The sequence below is a fragment of the Thalassophryne amazonica genome, chromosome 9 (genome assembly GCF_902500255.1).
Source record: "Thalassophryne amazonica chromosome 9, fThaAma1.1, whole genome shotgun sequence".
Lineage (NCBI taxonomy): Eukaryota > Metazoa > Chordata > Actinopteri > Batrachoidiformes > Batrachoididae > Thalassophryne > Thalassophryne amazonica.
Window position 1 is genome coordinate 50,299,909 of NC_047111.1, and position 23,014 is coordinate 50,322,922.

A 23,014-nucleotide genomic window follows, 5' to 3' on the forward strand; every position below is an offset into this window, starting at 1 on the left:
GTTTTATCTGAGTTTAAAAGCAGGAAATTAAGAAGACATAGGATTTTTCTTGACGTATTTGCAGTTTCTCCAAACAAAACCATGTTTTTTTTTTCTGCTGTATCATCAATGACAGATTCATCTTGGAGTGGCACAAACAATGATACTCATTAAAGAAATAAACAAATCTAAGCCAGACTCTCTCATATTCTTTCTGGTGAAGTGTAGCTGAACTTTTAAGTCTTCTTTAAAAGAAATCCATTCTCTCTGCCACTCCAAAATCAAGATCTATAACTGGTGCAGCAACAGACAGAGGCTGCACTGTGTGGAGTGTCCCCAGGCGGCCATCATGTGGCCCCACTTCATCTTACCTTCTTCAGATATGTCTGGATCAGCCCTCTCTCAGATCCTGTGGTGTCTGACTAATCACTGCCTGCCATAATTAGAAGCTGGATAATTGCCCATAGCGCATGAACTATTTTCAGAAACTGCACATCATCTGCCATGTTTGTTCAGACAGCGCAAATCCACATCCCTCCACAGTGACATAAAACGTGACATCAGATGTTTGAGGTGAAATTTCTGCTGAAATATTTCTTAGTTGAACTTTAGCAGACATGCATATCTTTATTCACTCTTCAATGTTGCTAAGAATAATGTTAAAGGTAACACCAGTGAGGCATATTTTATCCCCATAAATGTTTTTCATGGAATTGTTTTTATGCCCAGCTCTCCACAATTTCTCTTATACTCACTTGACTGGTAAGCCACTGAAAGCCGAGATAGGCATGTCCCAACTTGTCCTCTGACACTCCAAAACAGAGGTGTTCTTTGTCTCGCTCCATCAGCTGCTCCGTCATGACGCGCGAAGCCTCCGCGCGGCTTTCCATGACAAAATCTCTTGTTAAAAGTGTAATCTTCCGGAAAATGGCTGATGTCCAGCTCTTGTGATAACCAGAGAAATTGCACACGATGGTCCCGGAGCCATACAACCATCTGTTTAGTAATGAAATGGTCGTTTCTGCCTGTCGATCGCGGCTCGGAGCGCGGTGCGCCGTGCGCCATTGTGGGCCGTCCTTAAAGCGGTAGTAACACTCCTTAATCTCTGTGAAGCCCAAAAATTTTCACTGAAAGCCACATGCATTTTCCGAATGGTTACCAGCTGCCTGTCTCTAACAGTTTCTGAAAAAATTCTGATGGAGCAAAGCCCAAATCATTCCGCCATTTCCCTGACAATAAAAATCCGACAAGGGGGGTGGACCAGTGCTCACTCAAAGCCTGCCCACAGGCGAATGACGCAACCGACAGGCGTGAAAAAACTCACGCATGCGCACAAAGGTTCAAGCTTGGCTGACGTAAAAACATATGAATCAAATCCATATATTTTTTGCATAAATAAAAAGGTCTGTTACTTTTCTAACAGACCTCATATATATTCATACCATTTTCCTTAAGCAAAAACTGAAAACGGGTCCCACAGACCCAAACACCTTACGAGGGTTAAGCAAAGCAATATTTCACTAACACACACAACACTGTAAGTTGGACACCAATTCTAGTCAGAGCATTATTTGACACCAAAGCTAAGGCACCACACACATACACATATACACATACACACACACACACACACACACACACACACACACACACACACACACACACACACACACACACACACACACACACAAGTGCTCCAACTCCTAATTCCCTAATGTATTATGTCCTTAAATATAGATGGTCAAGGTTCTGTGCTAGGACCAATTTTATTCACTTTATATATGCTTCCCTTAGGCAGTATTATTAGACGGTATTGCTTAAATTTTCATTGTTACGCAGATGATACCCAGCTTTATCTATCCATGAAGCCAGACGACACACACCAATTAGCTAAACTGCAGGATTGTCTTACAGACATAAAGACATGGATGACCTCTAATTTCCTGCTTTTAAACTCAGATAAAACTGAAGTTATTGTACTTGGCCCCACAAATCTTAGAAACATGGTGTCTAACCAGATCCTTACTCTGGATGGCATTACCCTGACCTCTAGTAATACTGTGAGAAATCTTGGAGTCATTTTTGATCAGGATATGTCATTCAAAGCGCATATTAAACAAATATGTAGGACTGCTTTTTTGCATTTACGCAATATCTCTAAAATCAGAAAGGTCTTGTCTCAGAGTGATGCTGAAAAACTAATTCATGCATTTATTTCCTCTAGGCTGGACTATTGTAATTCATTATTATCAGGTTGTCCTAAAAGTTCCCTAAAAAGCCTTCAGTTAATTCAAAATGCTGCAGCTAGAGTGCTGACGGGGACTAGAAGGAGAGAGCATATCTCACCCATATTGGCCTCTCTTCATTGGCTTCCTGTTAATTCTAGAATAGAATTTAAAATTCTTCTTCTTACTTATAAGGTTTTGAATAATCAGGTCCCATCTTATCTTAGGGACCTCGTAGTACCATATCACCCCAATAGAGCGCTTCGCTCTCAGACTGCAGGCTTACTTGTAGTTCCTAGGGTTTGTAAGAGTAGAATGGGAGGCAGAGCCTTCAGCTTTCAGGCTCCTCTCCTGTGGAACCAGCTCCCAATTCAGATCAGGGAGACAGACACCCTCTCTACTTTTAAGATTAGGCTTAAAACTTTCCTTTTTGCTAAAGCTTATAGTTAGGGCTGGATCAGGTGACCCTGAACCATCCCTTAGTTATGCTGCTATAGACGTAGACTGCTGGGGGGTTCCCATGATGCACTGTTTCTTTCTCTTTTTGCTCTGTATGCACCACTCTGCATTTAATCATTAGTGATCGATCTCTGCTCCCCTCCACAGCATGTCTTTTTCCTGGTTCTCTCCCTCAGCCCCAACCAGTCCCAGCAGAAGACTGCCCCTCCCTGAGCCTGGTTCTGCTGGAGGTTTCTTCCTGTTAAAAGGGAGTTTTTCCTTCCCACTGTAGCCAAGTGCTTGCTCACAGGGGGTCGTTTTGACCGTTGGGGTTTTACATCATTATTGTATGGCCTTGCCTTACAATATAAAGCGCCTTGGGGCAACTGTTTGTTGTGATTTGGCGCTATATAAAAAAAAAATTGATTGATTGATTGATATGAATAACATGGAAACAGTAGGGAAATTGTGCTGCAGAGGCCATGAGGTAAATATGATTTCTGTTAATATACAGTAAGAAAAGGGCTGTGTTGTGCACAACTCCATCTGGGCCGCTATTGTATGTTCTAAGTCTTACTGAATAAAATTAATCCCTTAGTAATAATTTCCTAGGTTAAACATTTTCATACTTTCAGCTTACAATTGCTCCAGTCGAGAGATACTGTCAGTGAGCTTACTGAATGGAATGTTAATAACAACCAAAAATATTTTATGCCAATTCCACAGCGTATCACACACGTCTTTCTACCCCTTCTCACCAGGCTGGCAGTAGCTACTCCACCTTGGAACGGCTACCAACGATTGCTAAACAGTAGCACAGCTAGTCGGCTTCTTACTATCCATCTACCACGCCACGAGGCAGCTAATACTTAATACGATATGTCTTGATAATGACATGGCATGCCATTACAGAAGGTAAAGATTACAAAAATACATTTTGTATAAAATCATAGTTGCACAACACACGACAAGCAGTAGAGTAGAAATAAGATATTAGTTGGATTTGAGAAAGTGAAAGGGGGGATGCCATAACTAACACACACTAGCAATTACTTTAGACACACAGCACAGGTCGTCCTTGTGACAGCTCAAGACAAATGGAATTCTATATGCTGGCGCAACAATACAAGAGAAGTCAAATTGTATGAAAATAAATCAAATAGGTACATGTTTGTGACTGATCTGAGAAAGTCAGGATGACGACTTAGTCTTAGTTTCAGGCAATAAATGGGAAACAAAACGCCGAAGCGGTGAATAGCTACACTGCATTGGCTATCTACTAGCAAGTGTTGAGATGAATTCTAACCTCAATCTCTCCCTGCTGGGTCACATCTCTCTCCATCTCCGTCTCCTCCTGCTCACTCTGCTCCTCTGGTTCCCCAGCTCTGATAACCATCTCCTCCTCCTCTTCACTCTCCACCACCTGTGCTCTTGACGCCGGTCCCAGGCTAGTTTGAAATGATGGACTGGCGGCCCCACTACCCGAACCCGAGGTCGAGCTTGTGGTTTTAAACATATCTGTGATTTTGGCACATTTTGCTGCGTCGTCTTTTAATTTCTGTTTTCCTTTTTCCTTGCACTTCTCAGCTCCACTCTTTGCTTCTCCATTTTGCGCACAACTCTCCGTTCTCCACTCTAGCTCGGACCTAATAGCCAAAACTTTGAGTGATGACTTGGGTCAGGTGGGGGCCTGTAGGGAGGGGTGGGCCTTCGAGAACCAAGGAATTTCATTGGTCTAGCCCAATGTGCCTCAGGAGAAGCATCCAATGGGCCACTATGTGTCATTTTTTACCGTCGCAATCAATAAAAACTATAATTATATACATATATTTTTTAATGACAGACCTGAGGGGGCCCAAAATGCACGAGGGCCCGGCGGGATTTGCCCGGTACGCCAGATAACCAGACCAGCCCTGCTGAGGATGTATACAGTCTTTTTTTTTTTTTTTGTTCACGGACACACAAGCGCCGACCAGGTTGCGTGTATGCGCGCCCGCGCGGGGAACACAACTCTCCTGAGACATAATTTGAGCTAACTGACACTGCTAATTCTTGTAAGATATATACATGTCTCTCTCACACACACACACACACACAAAACAAATCCACTGTGCTGTCTGTTAGCAGGAAGAGAAAGAAAACCTGGACTAATTTCTGACGTGACTTTTTTTTTTTGCTGCACTGAGGAGGTACACAGCTCGACCGAGTTGGTTGCGTGTGTACGGGACAGTAACATGATGACTGATTGAGTTAACTGACGCTGCCACACACACACACACACACACACAAAATCCACTCCACTCTATGCTGTGTTCAGTCCGATTTCAGTGCACAGCATCACTGGACTACACGTCACAGTGGAACACCAAAATGTGAGTCCCTTTTCTGTTGTTTATAAATCAATAAAATATCAAATGACAGTGATCTATTTTAGCTGTTATATAAAACAAATAATGAATGTTTTTACATTCTGTCAATGGCACGAATATTTAATTCGGTGAAAGCTGGAACAAACCATTCAACATGGCTTTGCCTCGTTGAATGGTTTGTTCCAGCTTTCACCTCATGAAATATTCGTACCATTGAACTCATAAACATTCATTATTTATATATTATTTTCTGTATTACAGCGTTTGGAAAGAGGTGTCATTTTATTTAAAGCTGCAATTCATTTTGAAGTTATTAAATATGGCCGGACTCTGTCTCGGCAGAGAGCCACACAGCATTTGGAGCTGTGCCAATGGAACGGAGGACGAGTCTTGTTTCTTGACTGCAGCAAGACAAGAGTCCCAGTTAGTGACTTTAATCCACACAAAAGTGACTCACGATTGACATATTTTAACGGCTTTGAAAGGGGTTAAGAAGCGGACTTAAGAGCAGCAAATCAAAGAACCAATGAGCCAGTGGATCGAAGCACTGCTTCACTGGTTCACGCTTCAAAGTGGAGTTGCGCTGCAGAAGCAGTTGATTACAGAGCCACTGCAGGGTCTGTAATCAATGTAGAGAAATGATCATTTTCCTGACAAACACCCTTAACCCTCTGCGGTCCAAGGGCATTTTTTGGACAGTTCACTTGCCTGGCATAAATGTTTTATTATTGCTGTTAACAGCTCTCCCTGCATCCCACAATCAAGTTTTATGTCTCGTTTTTCAGGACAACCTGTGCTTTCAGAATATATATGTTTTTGTTGTGTTTTATAAGTGTAATAAAGGTTTACAACCAAAAATAGGCAAGGAAAAAATAAAGCGAAAAATAATTTTCCACACACATTTATTCAAAACACACAGCAAACTATAAGAAACAATTGTTTTGACACTTTATAAAGGTAACTTGAGGTCTTGTGTGAAAGACTCTACAACAAAAAGGTTAAAACAATAAACACAAATGCACATTTTGAACAATATATACAAACTGGTCTATGCATTTTGTTGTCCATTGATATGGTAAACAGTGCTTTACGCAGAGAAAGCAACAGAGTTATCCAGTAACATTCACATACAAACTAGTGGAGCAATCCTGATAGTTACACATTCTTTGTTTGAGCACGTGAGATTGTCATTAGAGGCTCTCCGTGTGCTCCTGCTTTCACTGATCGCTGTGCATAATGGCGCAGGGCACACTGAGTATGTACTAATAGTATGTACTCATTGGAGCACCCAGGGGGCTATTCAAACGGGCCAACTAGTAACACATCACTCCTGAAAATGATCTTTGGCTTTTCACGTGAGGTAAATCTGCCCTACGATTGGATTTTGGAAAACCATGTGACAGTGAACCAATTCCGATTGGACACTCACAATGCGCACGTCATCAAACAGCTTCTGTGAGGAGTACAAAGATGGCTGATGGCTGGCTTGAAAGTCCGCGGAATTAACCTTTCAGCAAAACAAAAGTGAGTTTCTATCTCATCTCATTCAAAAATTATTTATAACTTAATAAAGCTTGGTCTTAGCCATCATATACAGCGGCATCGACCCCAGAGATTTAAAAACAACAGCCACTCAGAAGGACCGATAAGGGAATTGTTAAGCAAAAAGACTATTGATGTCAGTGGATCGAATCATTTTTTAACGATACCCGAAAAGAACCGGTTCTCAATACCCAACCCTAGTAAAAACCTTGTCACTGTTAGAATGGCCTAATCAGTGGGTCACCCCTTTGAGTCTTGTCTGCTTGAGGTTTCTTTCTCAATATCATCAGCGTGAGATTTTCCTTATCACTGTTGCCTGTGTGCTTGCTCTAGGAGTTGGTAAGGTTAGACCTTGTGTGAAGCGACTTGAGGCAGCTTTGTTGAAATATAAATTAATCAACAAACTGCATCCTCATGAAATCCCCCTGGTGTTCAAGATGACAGAACAGTATAGATTGTGTCTTCAGTAGACCTGTTAGCCTGGTGTACAAACTGGTGTGGGCCTAAAGAGTGTGGGAGGCTGTTTTTCTTATGCTGAAGCACCAGCGTGTCAAAACACATCATTGCTACTGGAGTGAGTGCTACAGTCTATAGAGGTTTAATCCTTTGCTTCCTGGCTTTTTGGGGATGGGGATGTTAATGACTGACTTCTACCATGCAGAGATGCTGGACTGTGACATGGAGATGGTGAAAAATTTGGTGAAGATTCCAATGAGCTAGTCTGCGTATGCCTGTATGCAATCAGGACCATCAGCCTTCCTGGGATTTACGGATAAACTTAACCTCACCTTTCAAGGCTCATTTTGAATTTTGAAACATCAGTTACTTTTTTGCAATAAATTTGTTTCAGCTTTACACAATGAGGATAAAAATAACACCAGAAAGCTTCCATCACAAGTTTTCTTGGAGCAGCCTGAAGATGAGCATTTGGCTTGGGCAGCGGAAATGTTTAGATTTTAATTTAAGCAGTCTTTATCCAGCTCTTAAGTCTGCTTGTTTTGGCTGTGAGTGATTGGGAGAAACAGATGCAACTGCAGTAGCAGTTATTTTTTGGCAAAAACTGTACTTCTGTCAGTGTCAGCTCATCTGTTGTCTATGCTTTGACAGTATACACTACGGATGTGGAGATACGAATCGATACAAATCGGTATCTAGATACAAACGTGCGCAATGCGAGTGCATCGATCCATTTGATGGGTTGAATCGCGGATAGATCGCTCGCAGCCTGCTTGTATCAATATTTTTTTTCCAATGCACTTTGAATGCATCACGCACGGAAACTTAAAAGTACATTGTGAAAGGTTATTATTATTTGTATTATTCATATTAAAAATCTTAATTCTTTCTGGTTCTCACTATTTTATTAGCCTACCTGCCGAAGAGTTCATATTAGTATCTGTCTTGCAGACAGGAATATGGACATTGCACTATTGAAAGCGTCACTTTAAGTCACTCATTGGGAGTGATGCTGTCGTACTGTTTACTGTACTGTTTTAAGTTCTGACAGCGTGATTAAACAGGTGCCAAATATGAGGAAACCGATTCCTGTTCCTTAATGTTTAATCTGGTAAATTTGTTGACATCTGCCTCCTAATAGAATCAGAAGAAGAAGAATACCATAGTACCATACTGAAATGGAGCTTCTTATTTTCTATTTAATTTGGTATAATTTTTATGCAACGTGTTGAATCGCATCGTATTGCACGATACTGTATCGTATTGGGAGGAATTGAATCACCATCCAATACATATCAAATCGCATTGAATCGGGAACTGGGGTGAATTGCATCGTATCATCATGTATAGTCATGTTTCGTATCGCGATGCGTATCGAGTTGTCAGTGATGAGATTCACGTATACACCATTTACCATGTTCCTTGTCACTTCTTGAATGGTACCATCCATCCATCCATTTTCTTCTGCTTTATCCAGAGTTGGGTCGCGGGGGCAGCAGCTCAAGCAAAGCCGCCCAGACCTCCCGATCCACACACACCTCCCCCAGCTCCTCCGGGGGAATGCCAAGGCAAGCCAGCCGAGAGATGTACTCCCTCCAGCGTGTCCTGGGTCTTCCCCGGGGCCTCCTCCCAATGGGACGTGCCCGGAACACCTCTCCAGCGAGGCGTCCAGGGGGCATCCGGAAAAGATGCCCGAGCCACCTCAACTGACTCCTTTCGATGTGGAGGAGCAGCGGCTCGACTCCGAGCTCCTCCCGAGTGACAGAGCTCCTCAGCCTATCTCTAAGGGAGCGTCCAGCCACCCTGCGGAGGAAACTCATCTCGGCCTCTTGTACTCGCGATCTTGTTCTTTCGGTCATGAGCCAAATCTCATGACCATAGGTGAGGACCGGAACGTAGATCGATCGGTAAATCCAGAGCTTTGCCCCCCTACTCAGCTCTGTCTTCACCACGATGGACTGATACAGCAACCGCATCACTGCAGATGCTGCACCGATCCGTCTATCAATCTCATGCTCCGTCTATGTGTCTATGGTGGTACCATAGATGAGAATGGTACCACCAAAAAGTAATTGAAGTAATGGAGGAAATTTTGTGATCTTGCTTGAAAATACAATGGTCCCTCGCCCCTCGCTATAACGTGGTTACCTTAACCTTTCGCGGCCTTGCAGTTTCGCGGATTTTTTTAGTGCACTTTTGCATGCTTCTTCTTTTTCTTTTTTTTAACAGCGCATTGTGTTCTGCGTCCTAATCAGGTGGGCCGGTCGCGTCACCGGTCAGCATCACCGCGATTGCTCTCAGTGCCTCCGATGTGCTTACTGAGTCTGCGGGCTCGGTAAACGCCACAGCGGGCCACTCACACTGCCCCCCCGTCTGCCGTGTGGAGCTGTGGACAACTCTGGCAACAGGTCCAGAGACTACATTCGCTGTTTTGATGCAGAGTGCTCCGGCATTTGTGGAAAAATCCACAGTGCCGCAGGGTCTCGGTATACCGCAGCCACAGAACTCCGTGGCCATGACTTGGATTCTTTGCGGGTCCCGCATCCGTACCCCCAGAGGCAGTGAGCGAAGGGAGAGCACACGCATTGTGTTCTGCGTGTGTCTGTTTATAATCTTCTTGCCCAAAAGAAAAAAGAAAAGAAGAAAAAAGAAGAAAAAAGAGAGTGTTTACACAGGAGAGAAAAGTGAGAAAATGTTAATGCCTGTTTGAGAAAAGTGTATAAAGTGTGTAGTGAGGGGTTTTACAGCCGTAAAACATCTATAATAATTGTAAAAAAATAACACTGACTACTTCGTGGATTTCGCCTATTGCGGGTTATTTTTAGAACATAACTCCTGCGATAAACAAGAGACCACTGTACATTTTCACTGTCAGTAGAGGACACTGAATCAATTAGAATACAATGAAGCATTGTATATTGCATGCATTTTAATGATGCAATAACCTTAACTCCAAAGGTGTTGAAGAAATTATTATACCTTAAAAAAACCTGACATGAAGGAGCAAAAAAATCTCATTTACATTTCTTTCCTTTTCAGTATTTTTCTTCCTCTTTTGTTTTGCGTCCCCTCTTCACATTCCCATTTTAAATCTGTTTCTTAATTTAGTTTAAATCTGTTCTTTAATTTAGAGCATAAGGGGTATTTCAGCAGGCACCCATTTGCCAAAAGATGGAGAAGAAATGTTCCTGTCATTTAAATGGTCATGAAAGATTGTGTCATCTTTAAGATGCTGTACCCCTGAGATACTCATCACTGGGCTTCCACGGAAACAGATTAAGATTATTTAAATGTCAATTTATGTTCTTTTGCCCATTATCACAAATGTACTTCCTTTTACTGTCACTGGGGAAATGTCTATTGCAAAACACTGGGGTAATTTGACAAATCAAGTTGTATTTCAGTCCTCTGTATGAGTGGAGCAGGAGGGCCGAGACTTGAGAGGTTGCCTAAGCTCTCCTTTTTGTCACACTGGTTTCACCCCTCTCTGATTGATGCTAATGAAGCAGCAAACCATCCTGACTGATGTTAATGAAGCAGCAAACCATCCTGACCCTTGACAAGCACGGCTGAATGACATCAGTGTTACCCCAACCTCTAACACCAAGCTCAGTTTAATGACTGGAGAGAGACATTCTTGTGCACCCCCACAGTGGAGTTGAAATCAAACAATCAAGAATGTGGTTTTAGTTTAGAATTGTAGCTTTAATTCAAGGGGTTTACAAAAATCATATTACTTATTGTGAAGTGTCCATTTTCCATCTGTTCATTCAGTATTCATACAAAAGTGGTTCTTCTCCTTCAGTTTTTGAGGGATTTTGTTTCAGGTGGTTTTGCTTGCTTCACCAAAGCATTGTTCACAATTCTTCCTCAGGGCTCTGTCATACCTTGACATTTTAGCCAGCGTATGCTGACAGCCCTGTTTCCACCGAACAGTCTGGGTCGGTAATGTATGGTATGGGTCAGAACAGTTTAAGTCTGGCTTGGTTTGTGTATTCATCGCCAGCAGAACCCTTTTGTTAGGCAGGCGGTGCACGTAGAAATTAGCAAGCATGTCATCGAGCGTGTGTATGTTGTCCGCAGCCTCTCCCCTTTAAGTAATTTAACACAGTAATTTAACATTTTTTGAACTTTATTTTATTTTTGTCTTGGTTGATCATGGGATTTATTTTCATCATGTGCAGAATGCTGATGAATCGACTGATGTCTGTGGTAAATAGTGACGTCAATGAATCAGGCACTGTAACGCGTTCAACTTTTAAAATAAGTTAGTTGTCTTGTTGTGGGACAAAGTGCCAGCATTCTCTGGCTCAGGCTGAGAAACGCACCGAGAGCAGACAAACACAGAGGGCATTCTTTTAAAATTCTATGTTTCTTAAGCCACGACAAGGAACTAAAGTATTTTCAGATGTCATTTTCCAAAATTAGTATGCTTTATGAGGATATGTTTTCGTCAGGCTGTGATGATGAATCTGAATGAAAAACAAGTAAGATTAAGACTTTCTATTTATTCCTTGTGTGAATGATTTTAATATTTGTAAAAGTCTGAACTGTTCGCATGAGTGCAGTTTTCATTTGTTCAGCCAATCAATGGACAACATCAAAGGACATATTTCGACTTATGAGTAACTGTGTCAACAATCACATAACTTACCTACAATTTATGGCCCAGATGCCTCAAAAATAGTGTGCATGCCCAAAATTTTTCAATGTATACGTACTTTCAATGGGCACTTAACTTACACAAAACTTACCCATAACTTAGCCAAAACAGAAATACACCTGCGTATGCCAGCATTTCTAATACAGTCGGCATACGCTGGCTAAATCGTCAAGGTGTGACAGGGGTGTTAGAGAATTTAAATTGTTTAAGGAAAATATTGACTCTTTGGGGTAGACCAGCATAGTGACCAAGTGTTTAAAGCTCTTGCATTCAAAACAGAAGGTTCCTGGTTCAAACCTACCCAAGTCTGTTCTCTATGTGCAAGGGGTGCATTGAAAAGTTTTGAGCTCGACCAAGAAGAAACCACAACTGAATTAATGTTTAGCTTTTTTTCATCATAATCCCCATGTAACTCCACACACTTTTCCAGCATTGCTGCAGTGCTTTAATACCATTCTCATAGATGGTTTTTCATGTTTGGAAACAGATGGAATTCTGAAGGAGCCAAATCAGGTGAACAAGGTGGGAGGCGGAACAAGTTCAAAGCCACATTCATGACTATGGCCACTGCGTGTGACTGACATGTGGATTAGCGGCTTGCCCTGGTGAAACAGAACACCTTGTTGTAGCATTCCACACTTCTGTATTATATTCTCCCACGGTTGTCACAAATGGGAAGCAGAATGGGCCCAACTGGTGGTGTGTCCCTTATGAAGACAGTCTACTTTCCTCCAAAACAGTTTACATGCTACTGTAAACATTTCATGTGATACTTCAGGTTTCATTCAAAATTGTATTCACACAATGAGCAAATTATCAAATTTACAGCTATTGGCAATGAATTTGATTTGCAGTATGTCATGACTTTCTTCAACTGCATCACACGAGGAAATGGTTCTAAGACTAAACCTGGATGAGCTCTTTTTCACTGATGCTCTGGTTGTATGCAGTCCCTCCCAGAGCCCATAAGCAATTGCTCATAATAAGTATAAAGATTATTTTTAATACAACTCATAACTTTTACAGCCAGTTTTCATTCAGAAAGTTACATGGTGGATACTGAAACATTTCAACATCAATGAAAAAAGCTTGGACTTCATTTACATCAATCATTAATACAAAGACAGTGGTACTGTATGGTAAATCTGTGTGGAGAAAGTACTTCTCTTAAACTACGTGACCATACAAACTCCATGACAACTCTCGAAAACTTGCAAAGTTCTGTAACTGTGATTACTCCATGTAAAAATCCACTGTCCAGTTTCTTCAGAGATGGGCCGAACCTGCTGAGCAGCTCCGATCCTCCTCCAATGCTTCTTCTCCTGTGGTATTTGTTCCTGCATTACATTTTGATGCATTTATTTTTGTTCACTAAGTTTTCTTCATTCGGAGCTTTAAACTCCACTCCATGCTTGCTATTATTCTGCATGAGTGACTACATGCAGCATATATTATAAACACATAATATTCTTAATATCACAGGATGACAAATTGTTATCACTGGTAGAATTTCTACCAGTGTTTCGATAATGACATGATACCACACATCCATAAATAAGACTTTTAATAGAATTGATTTCATTCTTGAATTAACTTTCTCCATTTTGAGGATTTGCCAGTTCATGGCCTCTTGGTTATAACAGAAGAGTCACACACAGAATGGCCAGCATATTTAAATCTGGACCCATAGTGGCTTGTTGGACAGGTGTGCATAGGGTTGGGTATCGAGAACCAGTTCTTTTCATCGTTAAGAAATGATTCGATCCGCCGATATCAATAGCCTTTTTGCTTAATAATTCCCTTATCGGTTCTTCAGAGCAGCCGCTGTTTTTGAGTGTGTTTGTCAGGAAAATGATAATTTTTCTATGTTGACTGCAGACGCTGCAGTGGCTCTGTAATCAACCGTTTCTGCAACGCGACACCACTTTGAAACGTGAACCAATGAAGCAATGCTTCGATCCATTAGCTCGTTGGTTCTTTGATTCGCTGCTCTTCAGAAATGGCAAGTCTGCTTCTTAAACCCTCTCAAAGCCATTAAAATATCATGAGTCACTTTTGTGTGGATTAAAGTCACCAACTGGAACTCATGTCTTGTTGCAGTCAGCAGGGCCGCTGCTAAGGTTTTGGAGGCCCTAAGCATAACTGGTCAGGGAGGCTCCCCCACCCCCATACAAGAGAACCCCCCCCACACACACACACACACAAAAGTTCTACTCAAACCGTTACTATTTATTAAAACGTTTAAGTTTAGCGTTTAAAGCTACATCAAATCAGCAAAGCCAACACAACCTAGCTTAAGCAGCACCACTGAACATTAAGTAATCAAAACAATTTAAACCTTTAACACGTACTTACCAGCAAGGAATGCACAGGCATCATCTTTTTGTTTCTTTTTCCTCGGATTTTCAGCTCCAGACTCCTGCTGTCGCTTCATTGTTTAATTATGGCATAGTGGCAACTTGTCGTATCGTGTCAGAATCGAATGAGGGCTAGCAGTGCTACTTCAGTTAGGTGCAGGGTTGCCAGATTGGGTGTTTTCCCATCCAATTGGTTTGTTTAGGGTAAAAATATGGCACTGGATGAGTTTTTTGTATAGAATTGCCACACACATTTTAAAAATCAGTTCAAATTGCGCAGGATTTAGTGCCTCCATGCATTTTTGAGCATTTATTGGACTGGAAATCGTCACATCTGGCAACCCTGGTTAGGCGACACAGCGAACAGAGAAAGACGCAAACAAGGCTGTACCATTTCAGGGAATCGGGGCAGGGGTGGATGGGGGCTTTATATTAGGCAAAAAAAAAAAAACTGTTAATTTGCCCCAATTAAGTAATGGGGTAGGGGCCTACACAATGTTTAAAGACAAAAACGATGGGCTTATTCATAAATAATTCATATTGATTTTGAAATGTAATAATGTAATAATTTCAACACAGATTTCAGTCAATTGGAGGCCCTGCAAACTAGTGCAACATGGTTGGTGCCCCACGCAGGCTGCGTAGTCTGCTTATGCCGAACGGCGGCGCTGGCAGTCAGGAAAAGAGAATCGTCCTCCGTTCCGTTGGCAAAGCTCCAAATGCTGCACTGCTCTTTGCTGAGACCTAGTTCACTAGGAATTAATAACTTCAAAATGAATTGCCGCTTTAATTAAAATGACACCTCTTACAAATGCTGTAATACAGACGAAACTACAATTGACTAAAACGTTTTTTTTTCCCTCCCAAAATGAGATGTCCTGCATTCTTTATAAATTACATCCTGACGTTCTGCAAGAGCTCAGCTCAGATGTATGGAAAGACATTCATGACAATAGTGTCTGAAAGGAAATGCTTTAGACAAAAACTACAGATTTTGTTTATTTCTATTTATGTCCAGACATCAAGGATCCACCATGTAGAGTTTATTATGTCCAAAGTTTAAGGATCCAGTGACTAATTTCATATTCATTTACTTTAAGACTCAATAAAATGTTGTTCAATTTCAATTTAATCAGCTTATAAAGTGCCAAATCACAACAAAAGCTGTCTCAAGGTGCCTCACATAGAACAGTTCAACATAAAAAATTAAAATAAATAAATAAAAATTTAAAAATTCAAATACATAATTAAAAACAGAAGTAAAAGAATAAAACAGATAAAAAAAAACTATTCATAAGAAAGAGAATAAAAAATAGGCTTTAAGACTTGACTTAAAAATGTCCACGGACTCTGACTGCCTCACGGTCACATGAAGACCGTTCCACAGAGCGGGTGCACGATAAGAAAAAGCTCTTTGACCTGCTGACATAGAAAACATGTAAAGTCTACTTGTAATACACAAAAATTCACAAGAGGTATCGATAAGTAATCGGATCGATAATGGTAGCGATATTGATTAAAATCTTATCGATACCCATCCCTAGGAGTGCAGGAGGTTGCCATTCAATTCCCAGGTGGTACTGGCAGCTAAGACTTCCTCATGTTCACTCAGCAGGAAAAGAAGCACCTGTTTAATTTCAGTTGGGGAGTTATAAGGCACAGAGGAAGGAAACTGGCCAACATAAATCATTATGTCTCAGCCCAGGATGCTTGTTATGCTATCTGGTGCCAACACAAGCTTAGGAAAGGAAATGGGCTAATGGACATAAAGTATGGTAAGCACATATGTGTCAGGGGGTAGTACAAAATGAGCAGAACATAAAGCTAACTTACATAAACCAAACAAAATATAAACAAGTGAATATAAAGGGGAGGAGAAGTAACAGAAAGACAGCGGATGGGAAGGAGAGGAACAGTAGTAGCCAGTAAATCAGTACTGATCAGTATGTCTGGTATTTATATTTATATTTGCAAACTGTTTTTCTTTTTACTTTCATGAAAAGAAAGTGAAAAGAACATGATGGTAGCAGTACAAAAAACAAATCTAAAGCTAACTGTGGTTAACAGAATGTAATGAAAACTCAAAAACTAACTGAACTTAAAAGTAATGAGCTAGATAAGTTCAAGCAATATGTTTAAAAAGAAAATTTAATGTTGAGGTCTGCAATACATGCTATTACAGTCGGGGAAATAAGTATTTGATCCACTGTCAATTTTGCAGGTTTTCCCACCTACAAAGAATGGAGAGGTCTGCTATTTTTATCATAGATCAAATCACATTGTATGATTTTTAAATAATTAATTAGCATTTTATTGCATGAAATAAGTATTTGATCCCCTACCAACCACCAAGAATTCTGACTCTCACAGACCTGTTAATTTTTCTGTAAGAAGCCCTCTTATTCTGCACTCTTTACCTGTATTAAATGCACCTGTTTGAACTTGTAACCTGTATAAAAGACACCTGTGCACACACTCAATCAATCACATTCCAACCTATCCACCATTGCCAAGACCAAAGAGCTGTCTAAGGACACCAGGGACAAAACTGTAGACCTGCACAAGGCTGGGATGGGCTAAAGGACAACAGTCAAGCAGCTTGGTAGAAGACAAAAACTGTTATGATTATTTATTAGAAAGTGGAAGAAACACAAGATGACTGTCACTCTCCCTTGGTCTGGGATTCCATGAAAGATATCACTTTGTGGGGTAAGGATGATTCTGAGAAAGCTCAGAACTACACAGGAGGACCTGGTCAATGACCTGAAGAGAGCTGGGACCACAGTCACAAAGATTACATTAGTAACACATGATGCTGTCATGGTTTAAAATCCTGCAGGGCAGCAAGGTCCCCCTGCTCAAGCCAGCACATGTCCAGGCCCGTTTGAAGTTCGCTAGTGACCATCTGGATGATCCAGAGGAGGCATGGAAGAAGGTCATGTGGTCAGATGAGACCAAAATAGCGCTTTTTGGAATCAACATCACTCGCCGTGTTTGGAGGATGAGAACAACCCCAAGAAAACCGTCCCACCCGTGAAGCATGGGGGTGGAAACATCATTTTGGGGGGTGCTCTTCTGCAAAGGTTTCAGGATGACTGCACCGTATTGAAGATAGGATGGATGGGGTCATGTATTGTGAGATTTTGGCAAACAACCTCCTTCCCTCAGTAGGAGCATTGAAGATGGGTCATGGCTGGGTCTTCCAGCATGACAATGACCCCAAACACACAGCCAGGGAAACTAAGGAGGGGCTCCGTAAGAAGCATTTCAAGGTCCTGGAGTGGCCTAGCCAGTCTCCAGACCTGAACTCAATAGAAAATCTTTGGAGGGAGCTGAAACTCCAAACCTGAAAGATCTGGAGAAGATCTGTATGGAGGAGTGGACCAAAATCCCTGTTGCAGTGTGTGAAAACGTGGTCAAGAAGTACAGGAAACATCTGACCTCTGTAATGGCAAACAAATGTTTCTGTACCAATTGTAAAGGTTTGTTTTTGTAGGGGATCAAATACTTATTTCATGCAATAAAATGCTAATTAATTACTTAAAAATCATACAATGTGATTTTCTGGAATGATAAAAAAAAAAAAAAAATGCAGACCTCTCCATTCTTTGTAAGTGGAAAAACCTGCAAAATTGACAGTGGATCAAATACTTATTTCCTCCACTGTACATGTGGTGTGCAGTCCAATAAAAGGATGGGGATGCATAGAGTCTGTGTCTAAACACTATTTGTTGTTTCTCTTCATTTTCTGGATTAAAATGCCATTTCTATCTGAACTGCAGTGTAAATTCTCAAGTTCCCACAGAAGTCGTCACGCAGTGTCTCTCCAGGCTCAAAATAACTGGAAGGGAAAGAAAGTGAAGAGATGGCTTAAGTTCACAGAAAGTTGGAAAGTTTTTGAGCAAAAGCTGTTGGAGGGTGCCTGTGGGCGTTGAGGATTTTCCTGAATGATTAAGGGCCCTTTTCTTTCTGGACAGACATGGTTTGTGATTGTGAGCCTCTCGAGTTCTGTGCCTCTGTGCTGTGACTACAAAGGCTGTGAGAGAAAACTATTAGTGGAGAGAGAGAGAGGGGGAAAGATACCGGAAGAAGAGGAAAAAAATAGACTCCACCGTGCCCAAAAATACTCCAACCTTCAGTAGGGCGCAAACGTAGATGGTGACAAACAATCACTGTTGCATTAATCTTAACTGAAAAAAAGAAAAAAGAAAAAAATCAGCTGTGTGAAAAAAGCAGAGAAAGACGATACCCTGATGGATTTTCTGTGGGGAGTTTCATTCTGAGTGGTGTACAAGTGTTTTCACATTAAAGCAGATGATTAATTAGTTCCATACGATGCGTCTCTGTGACATACTCGTCCGATTCAAATTGCTTCTTTAACATTGTCTGTTGTGTTGGAGTGTCACTGACTATACGTGGGCTCCTGTAGGTATGAATGTTACAAGTGTAACATCAAAATCTGCTCAGAGCACACAAGAATGCACATTTACATAACTGTTTTTTATTGCCACTTCCTTCTGTTCACCATCTGCTTTTCCAGCAAACCTGGTGACAATAAAGATGCTGGTTACTTCAACTGCAAGCAAGATGTTTTTTTTTCCAATGCAGACAGTGCATCATGTTGATTGACAGGTGAAGGAATCACTGCAAATAGTAAGATGATGCCTAAAAAAGGAAAAAACCAAACAAAATTAAGCTGTAAAGTTTCTATGGAACACTGTTGGCTGGTTGCAGTAAGTCATCTCTGCAAGTCAATGAATGGAGCATGCACACAAAGAAAATTCAAGGTAGATGAAGACTGCACAGAGAGTATCACATCTGTAGTATCAGGAATGTAGAGAACATATGACATTCAATTTCCTGTCAGGATCACTAAAAATAAAACATCTGAACTCTTTTCAATTAAATAAACAATAGGCTTTTTTTCTATGCTGTATAGTAGATTGCTGCTACAAAATTGACCAAAATCTCCATAATTGTAACAAAAATTAGATAAATTCTTCCAATACATGCACCCAATGTATCTGCCAAGATTTTTCAAAATCAGATCAATAATTATTAATCTTACTAACATAGAAAAAGTTAATCCAAAATAGGTCATGTAACCCATCAGGACAATACTTGTCCTAAGTTACTGTGGAATGAAGCAAATGAGAGCATAAGACTCCCCCTGAATGGAACACCCTTGCAGGGTATTTCCCCATTCAGTGGATGACAACCACTCAGGCAACCAACTGATCAATAGTTACCTCTCAACAGTAACCATCTATCTGCTGCAGCCAGGTGATATCTGGGTGCCACCTTGGCTTTCTGCAGCTGCTGTGGACCTCAATGCTGAGGCACCTGCCTGTAGGAAAAGTGTAGGACAAAACAGGCCTGGGACCATGCAGTGGTACTGTGGGTCACTGCATTGACCACACCACAGAACTGTCTTTGGTCCATCCCCACCTTTCAAAAGTAAATATCTATCAGAGGCAGATGACACCTGACCCTTTGCCTTCTCTAGTTGCTGGAGGTTTCAGCATTGGGCTACCTATGTATTGAATCATGCCCAAATAAATGGGTCACATGGCCAAAATGCCAAAGCTGATGTTGTGTCAAAATGCAAGTAATGTTAATTATTTGAGTCTCTAACTGTTGGACACAGTTATTCCAGTGTATGAAATCTAATGACAAAGACATCTAGAAGTCACTCGTTTTCATCAAAGTCTTGCAAATATACAGTAAGACAGGAAATACCATGACCATAAAGACTTGGATCGACATTCTCTTCCAAGGATAGCAGGACTGTCAAATACCTCTGTCCAGCGACCTCATGAACTGATAAGGTCTTCCCATTCATTCCGTGATCTTTACAGTCAAGAAACCAGAGACATCAATGTCATTGCTGAGACAGGTGAATATCTCTTGACGTTCAAGACTTTCATTGCATGCAAATACACCTCTAATGACTGGTAGATTACTGAAAGCCTGGATCTTAGACTTAATCCAGGACAAAATAAAACCCAGACACTTTGATTCCTTATTCATTTTCTCAGGTACTGCAACCTTGGCATTCACTGATTCCACAAAAATCACAACATCGCTTGCATACTTAAGGGCCCCTTCACACATAACACGATTGAAGCCGACTAGTGCATTAAGGAGGAATTGCATGCCATTCGTGAAAAATCAGAGCTGCTGTTATGACCGGGCCTAGGGGTGAACCAAGGCATAACATAAAAATGACTCCCCCGCTCCCCACTCCCAAGGATGACCAGACTTCCAGGCTGCAGTCCAAAGAAAAAACAAGTTTATTATTATTAAATAAAACGTCAGGGTGAGAAAAGGCCAAAATAACGAACAAAACAATCTACCCAAAACCCTGTTCTTACCTAGTGCTCAAATAAAGCAACCAAACAACAGTGGTCTTACCTAAGCTCCTAAGCAAAAACAGGAGAAAACTATCAAAACATCATGGCTTCTCACCCCTACTAACAAGAAACATTGGACTGCTTTTCAAGACAAAGAATTACAAAATAAGTACAAAAGAAAAATTAAAAGAACAAATGTCCTCAGACACACATCAGTTGGGAGCAGGAAGAGGGTGGAGCACTGGAGGTTGGTTTCAGCCTTCCTTATAACGCCAGGAGCCTTCATTGCTGGACCAATCAGCCGATGCCATCTGTACAAGCTCACCTACAACAAGAGAGACTCAAAGAAGAAGCAGCACCTCACCCAGGTGGGGAGGGTAAATACACTCATATATCATACACAAAACCACATATGACCTCAGGGTCATAACACCCCCCCATCTAAAATCAAACATTGCTGCCCCTAAAAGAAATGTTTGATACTCGCTGACACGAGACAACGCATCAGCCACAACATTCTGATTTCCCTTGATGTGGTGAACCTGGATGTTAAATGGTTGCAATAACAATGACCAGCGCATGAGCCGCTGATTGTTGTTACACATGCGAGACAGAAACACAAGTGGATTATGGTCAGTAAACACCTGGACAGGAACAGAACTAGAACCAACATAAACTTCAAAATACTGAAGAGCCAGGAGAAGCGCAAGGGTTTCCTTCTCAATAGTGCTGTAATTAAGTTGATGTTTACCAAACTTTTTTGAGAAGTAACACACTGGGTGGTCAATGCCCTGATCATCTTCTTGAAGCAAAGTTGCCCCCGCCCCACAAGCACTGGCATCTATCTCCATCTTAAATGAATGCTCAAAATCTGGCGCTGCCAACACTGGTGCACTACACAAAAGTGCCTTAGCAGACTCAAAGGACGCCTGGCACTCAGGGGTCCATCTGTAGGAATTAGAAGGGCTGGTCAAATCAGTAAGTGGGGCAACTACACTAGCAAAGTTTTTACAAAACCCTGATAGTACCCACACATGCCCAGAAACCTGCGAAGCTGTCGCTGCGTTTCTGGCACAGGAAAATCCAAAATGGCCTGAACTTTGGCCATCACCGGGCGTACCTGCCCATGCCCAACCTGTTTCCCCAAGTAGGTCACCATAGCCTTCCCAAACTCACACTTAGCTAAATTGAGAGTCAAAGATGCTGTCTGCAACCGTTTAAACACCTCATGCAAGTTCTCAACATGCTGAACCCAAGTGGACGAGTAAACCACAATATCATCCAAATACACCTCACAGCCCTTCACACCAGCCAATACAATAGACATCAGCCTTTGGAAGGTGGCAGGAGCATTTCTCAGTCCAAATGGCATAACTGTGTATTGGAGGAAGTGATCAGGAGTGACAAATGCAGATATCTCAGAGGCCCGCGATGTGAGGGGCACCTGCCAATATTCCTTCAACAAATCCAATCTGGTGATAAATTGGGCGGGACCCACCCGATCAATGCAGTCATCCATATGCGGTAATGGAAATGAATCCGGTTTTGTGACAGCATTCACTTTATGATAGTCATTACAAAAACGTGGAGTTTGGTCAGACTTGGGGACCAACAATGAAGGAGAACTCCACGGACTGAAACTGGAGACTGCAAAACCATTCTCCAACAAATATTTCACCTCATTCTACATGACTATTCTCTTAGTTGGATTTACTTGATATGAATGCTGCTTGATGGGTTTGTTATTGCCAACATCGATATCATGGCACAACACCGTGGTCTGAGTAGGTTTATCACCAAATATAAGCAGGTGGCCACGAATAAGCTCGCACATATCCATTCTGGCTGCCTCTGACAAATATGACAAACATTCCTCCAAATCTCTCAAAATTCGTGAATTTTCCAATCGCGCACTTGGGACTGAACCTGCCGGTTCCCGTAACCCATCCTCCTCCAGACAGTAAGGCGGGGAACACGGTGACCACAGAAGTGGCCACCACAGGGCCCATGGGTGACATGCCAGCACCATCACGAACAGCATACTGTTTTAACATATTGACATGACACACCCGACTCTTTTTCTTCCTGTCTGGGGTTTTAATCAGATAATCAGTGTCACTCATCCTGCTTTCCACCACATATGGACCACAAAACTTTACCTGAAGGCTGGATCCAACTGCAGGCAGCAACACCAACACACGATCACCTGGCTGAAAATTATGAGTCTGAGATTTCCTGTCATAACTTCTCGTCATGTTTGTCTGTGCAGTAGACAGGGAACTGCGGGCCAGTTCACAAGCAGAGTGCAGCTTCTCTCTAAATGAACTCACATAATCCAAGATGTTATGCACGGACTCGATTTATCCGCCAACCACCTCTCCTGCAGCAAATGCAAAGGACCGCGCACGGTGTGCCCAAAAACTAACTCAGCTGGACTAAATCCTAGAGACTCCTGAGTAGTCTCCCGAATAGCAAACAACAACAGTGGTAGCCCCTCATTCCACTCCTTGTTTGACTCACAGCAATACTTCCGAAGCATAGATTTTAATGTTTGATGAAATCTCACCAGTGCGCCCTGACTCTCTGGATGATACGTACTGGAGACCTGATGTTTAACAGACAGTTCACACAT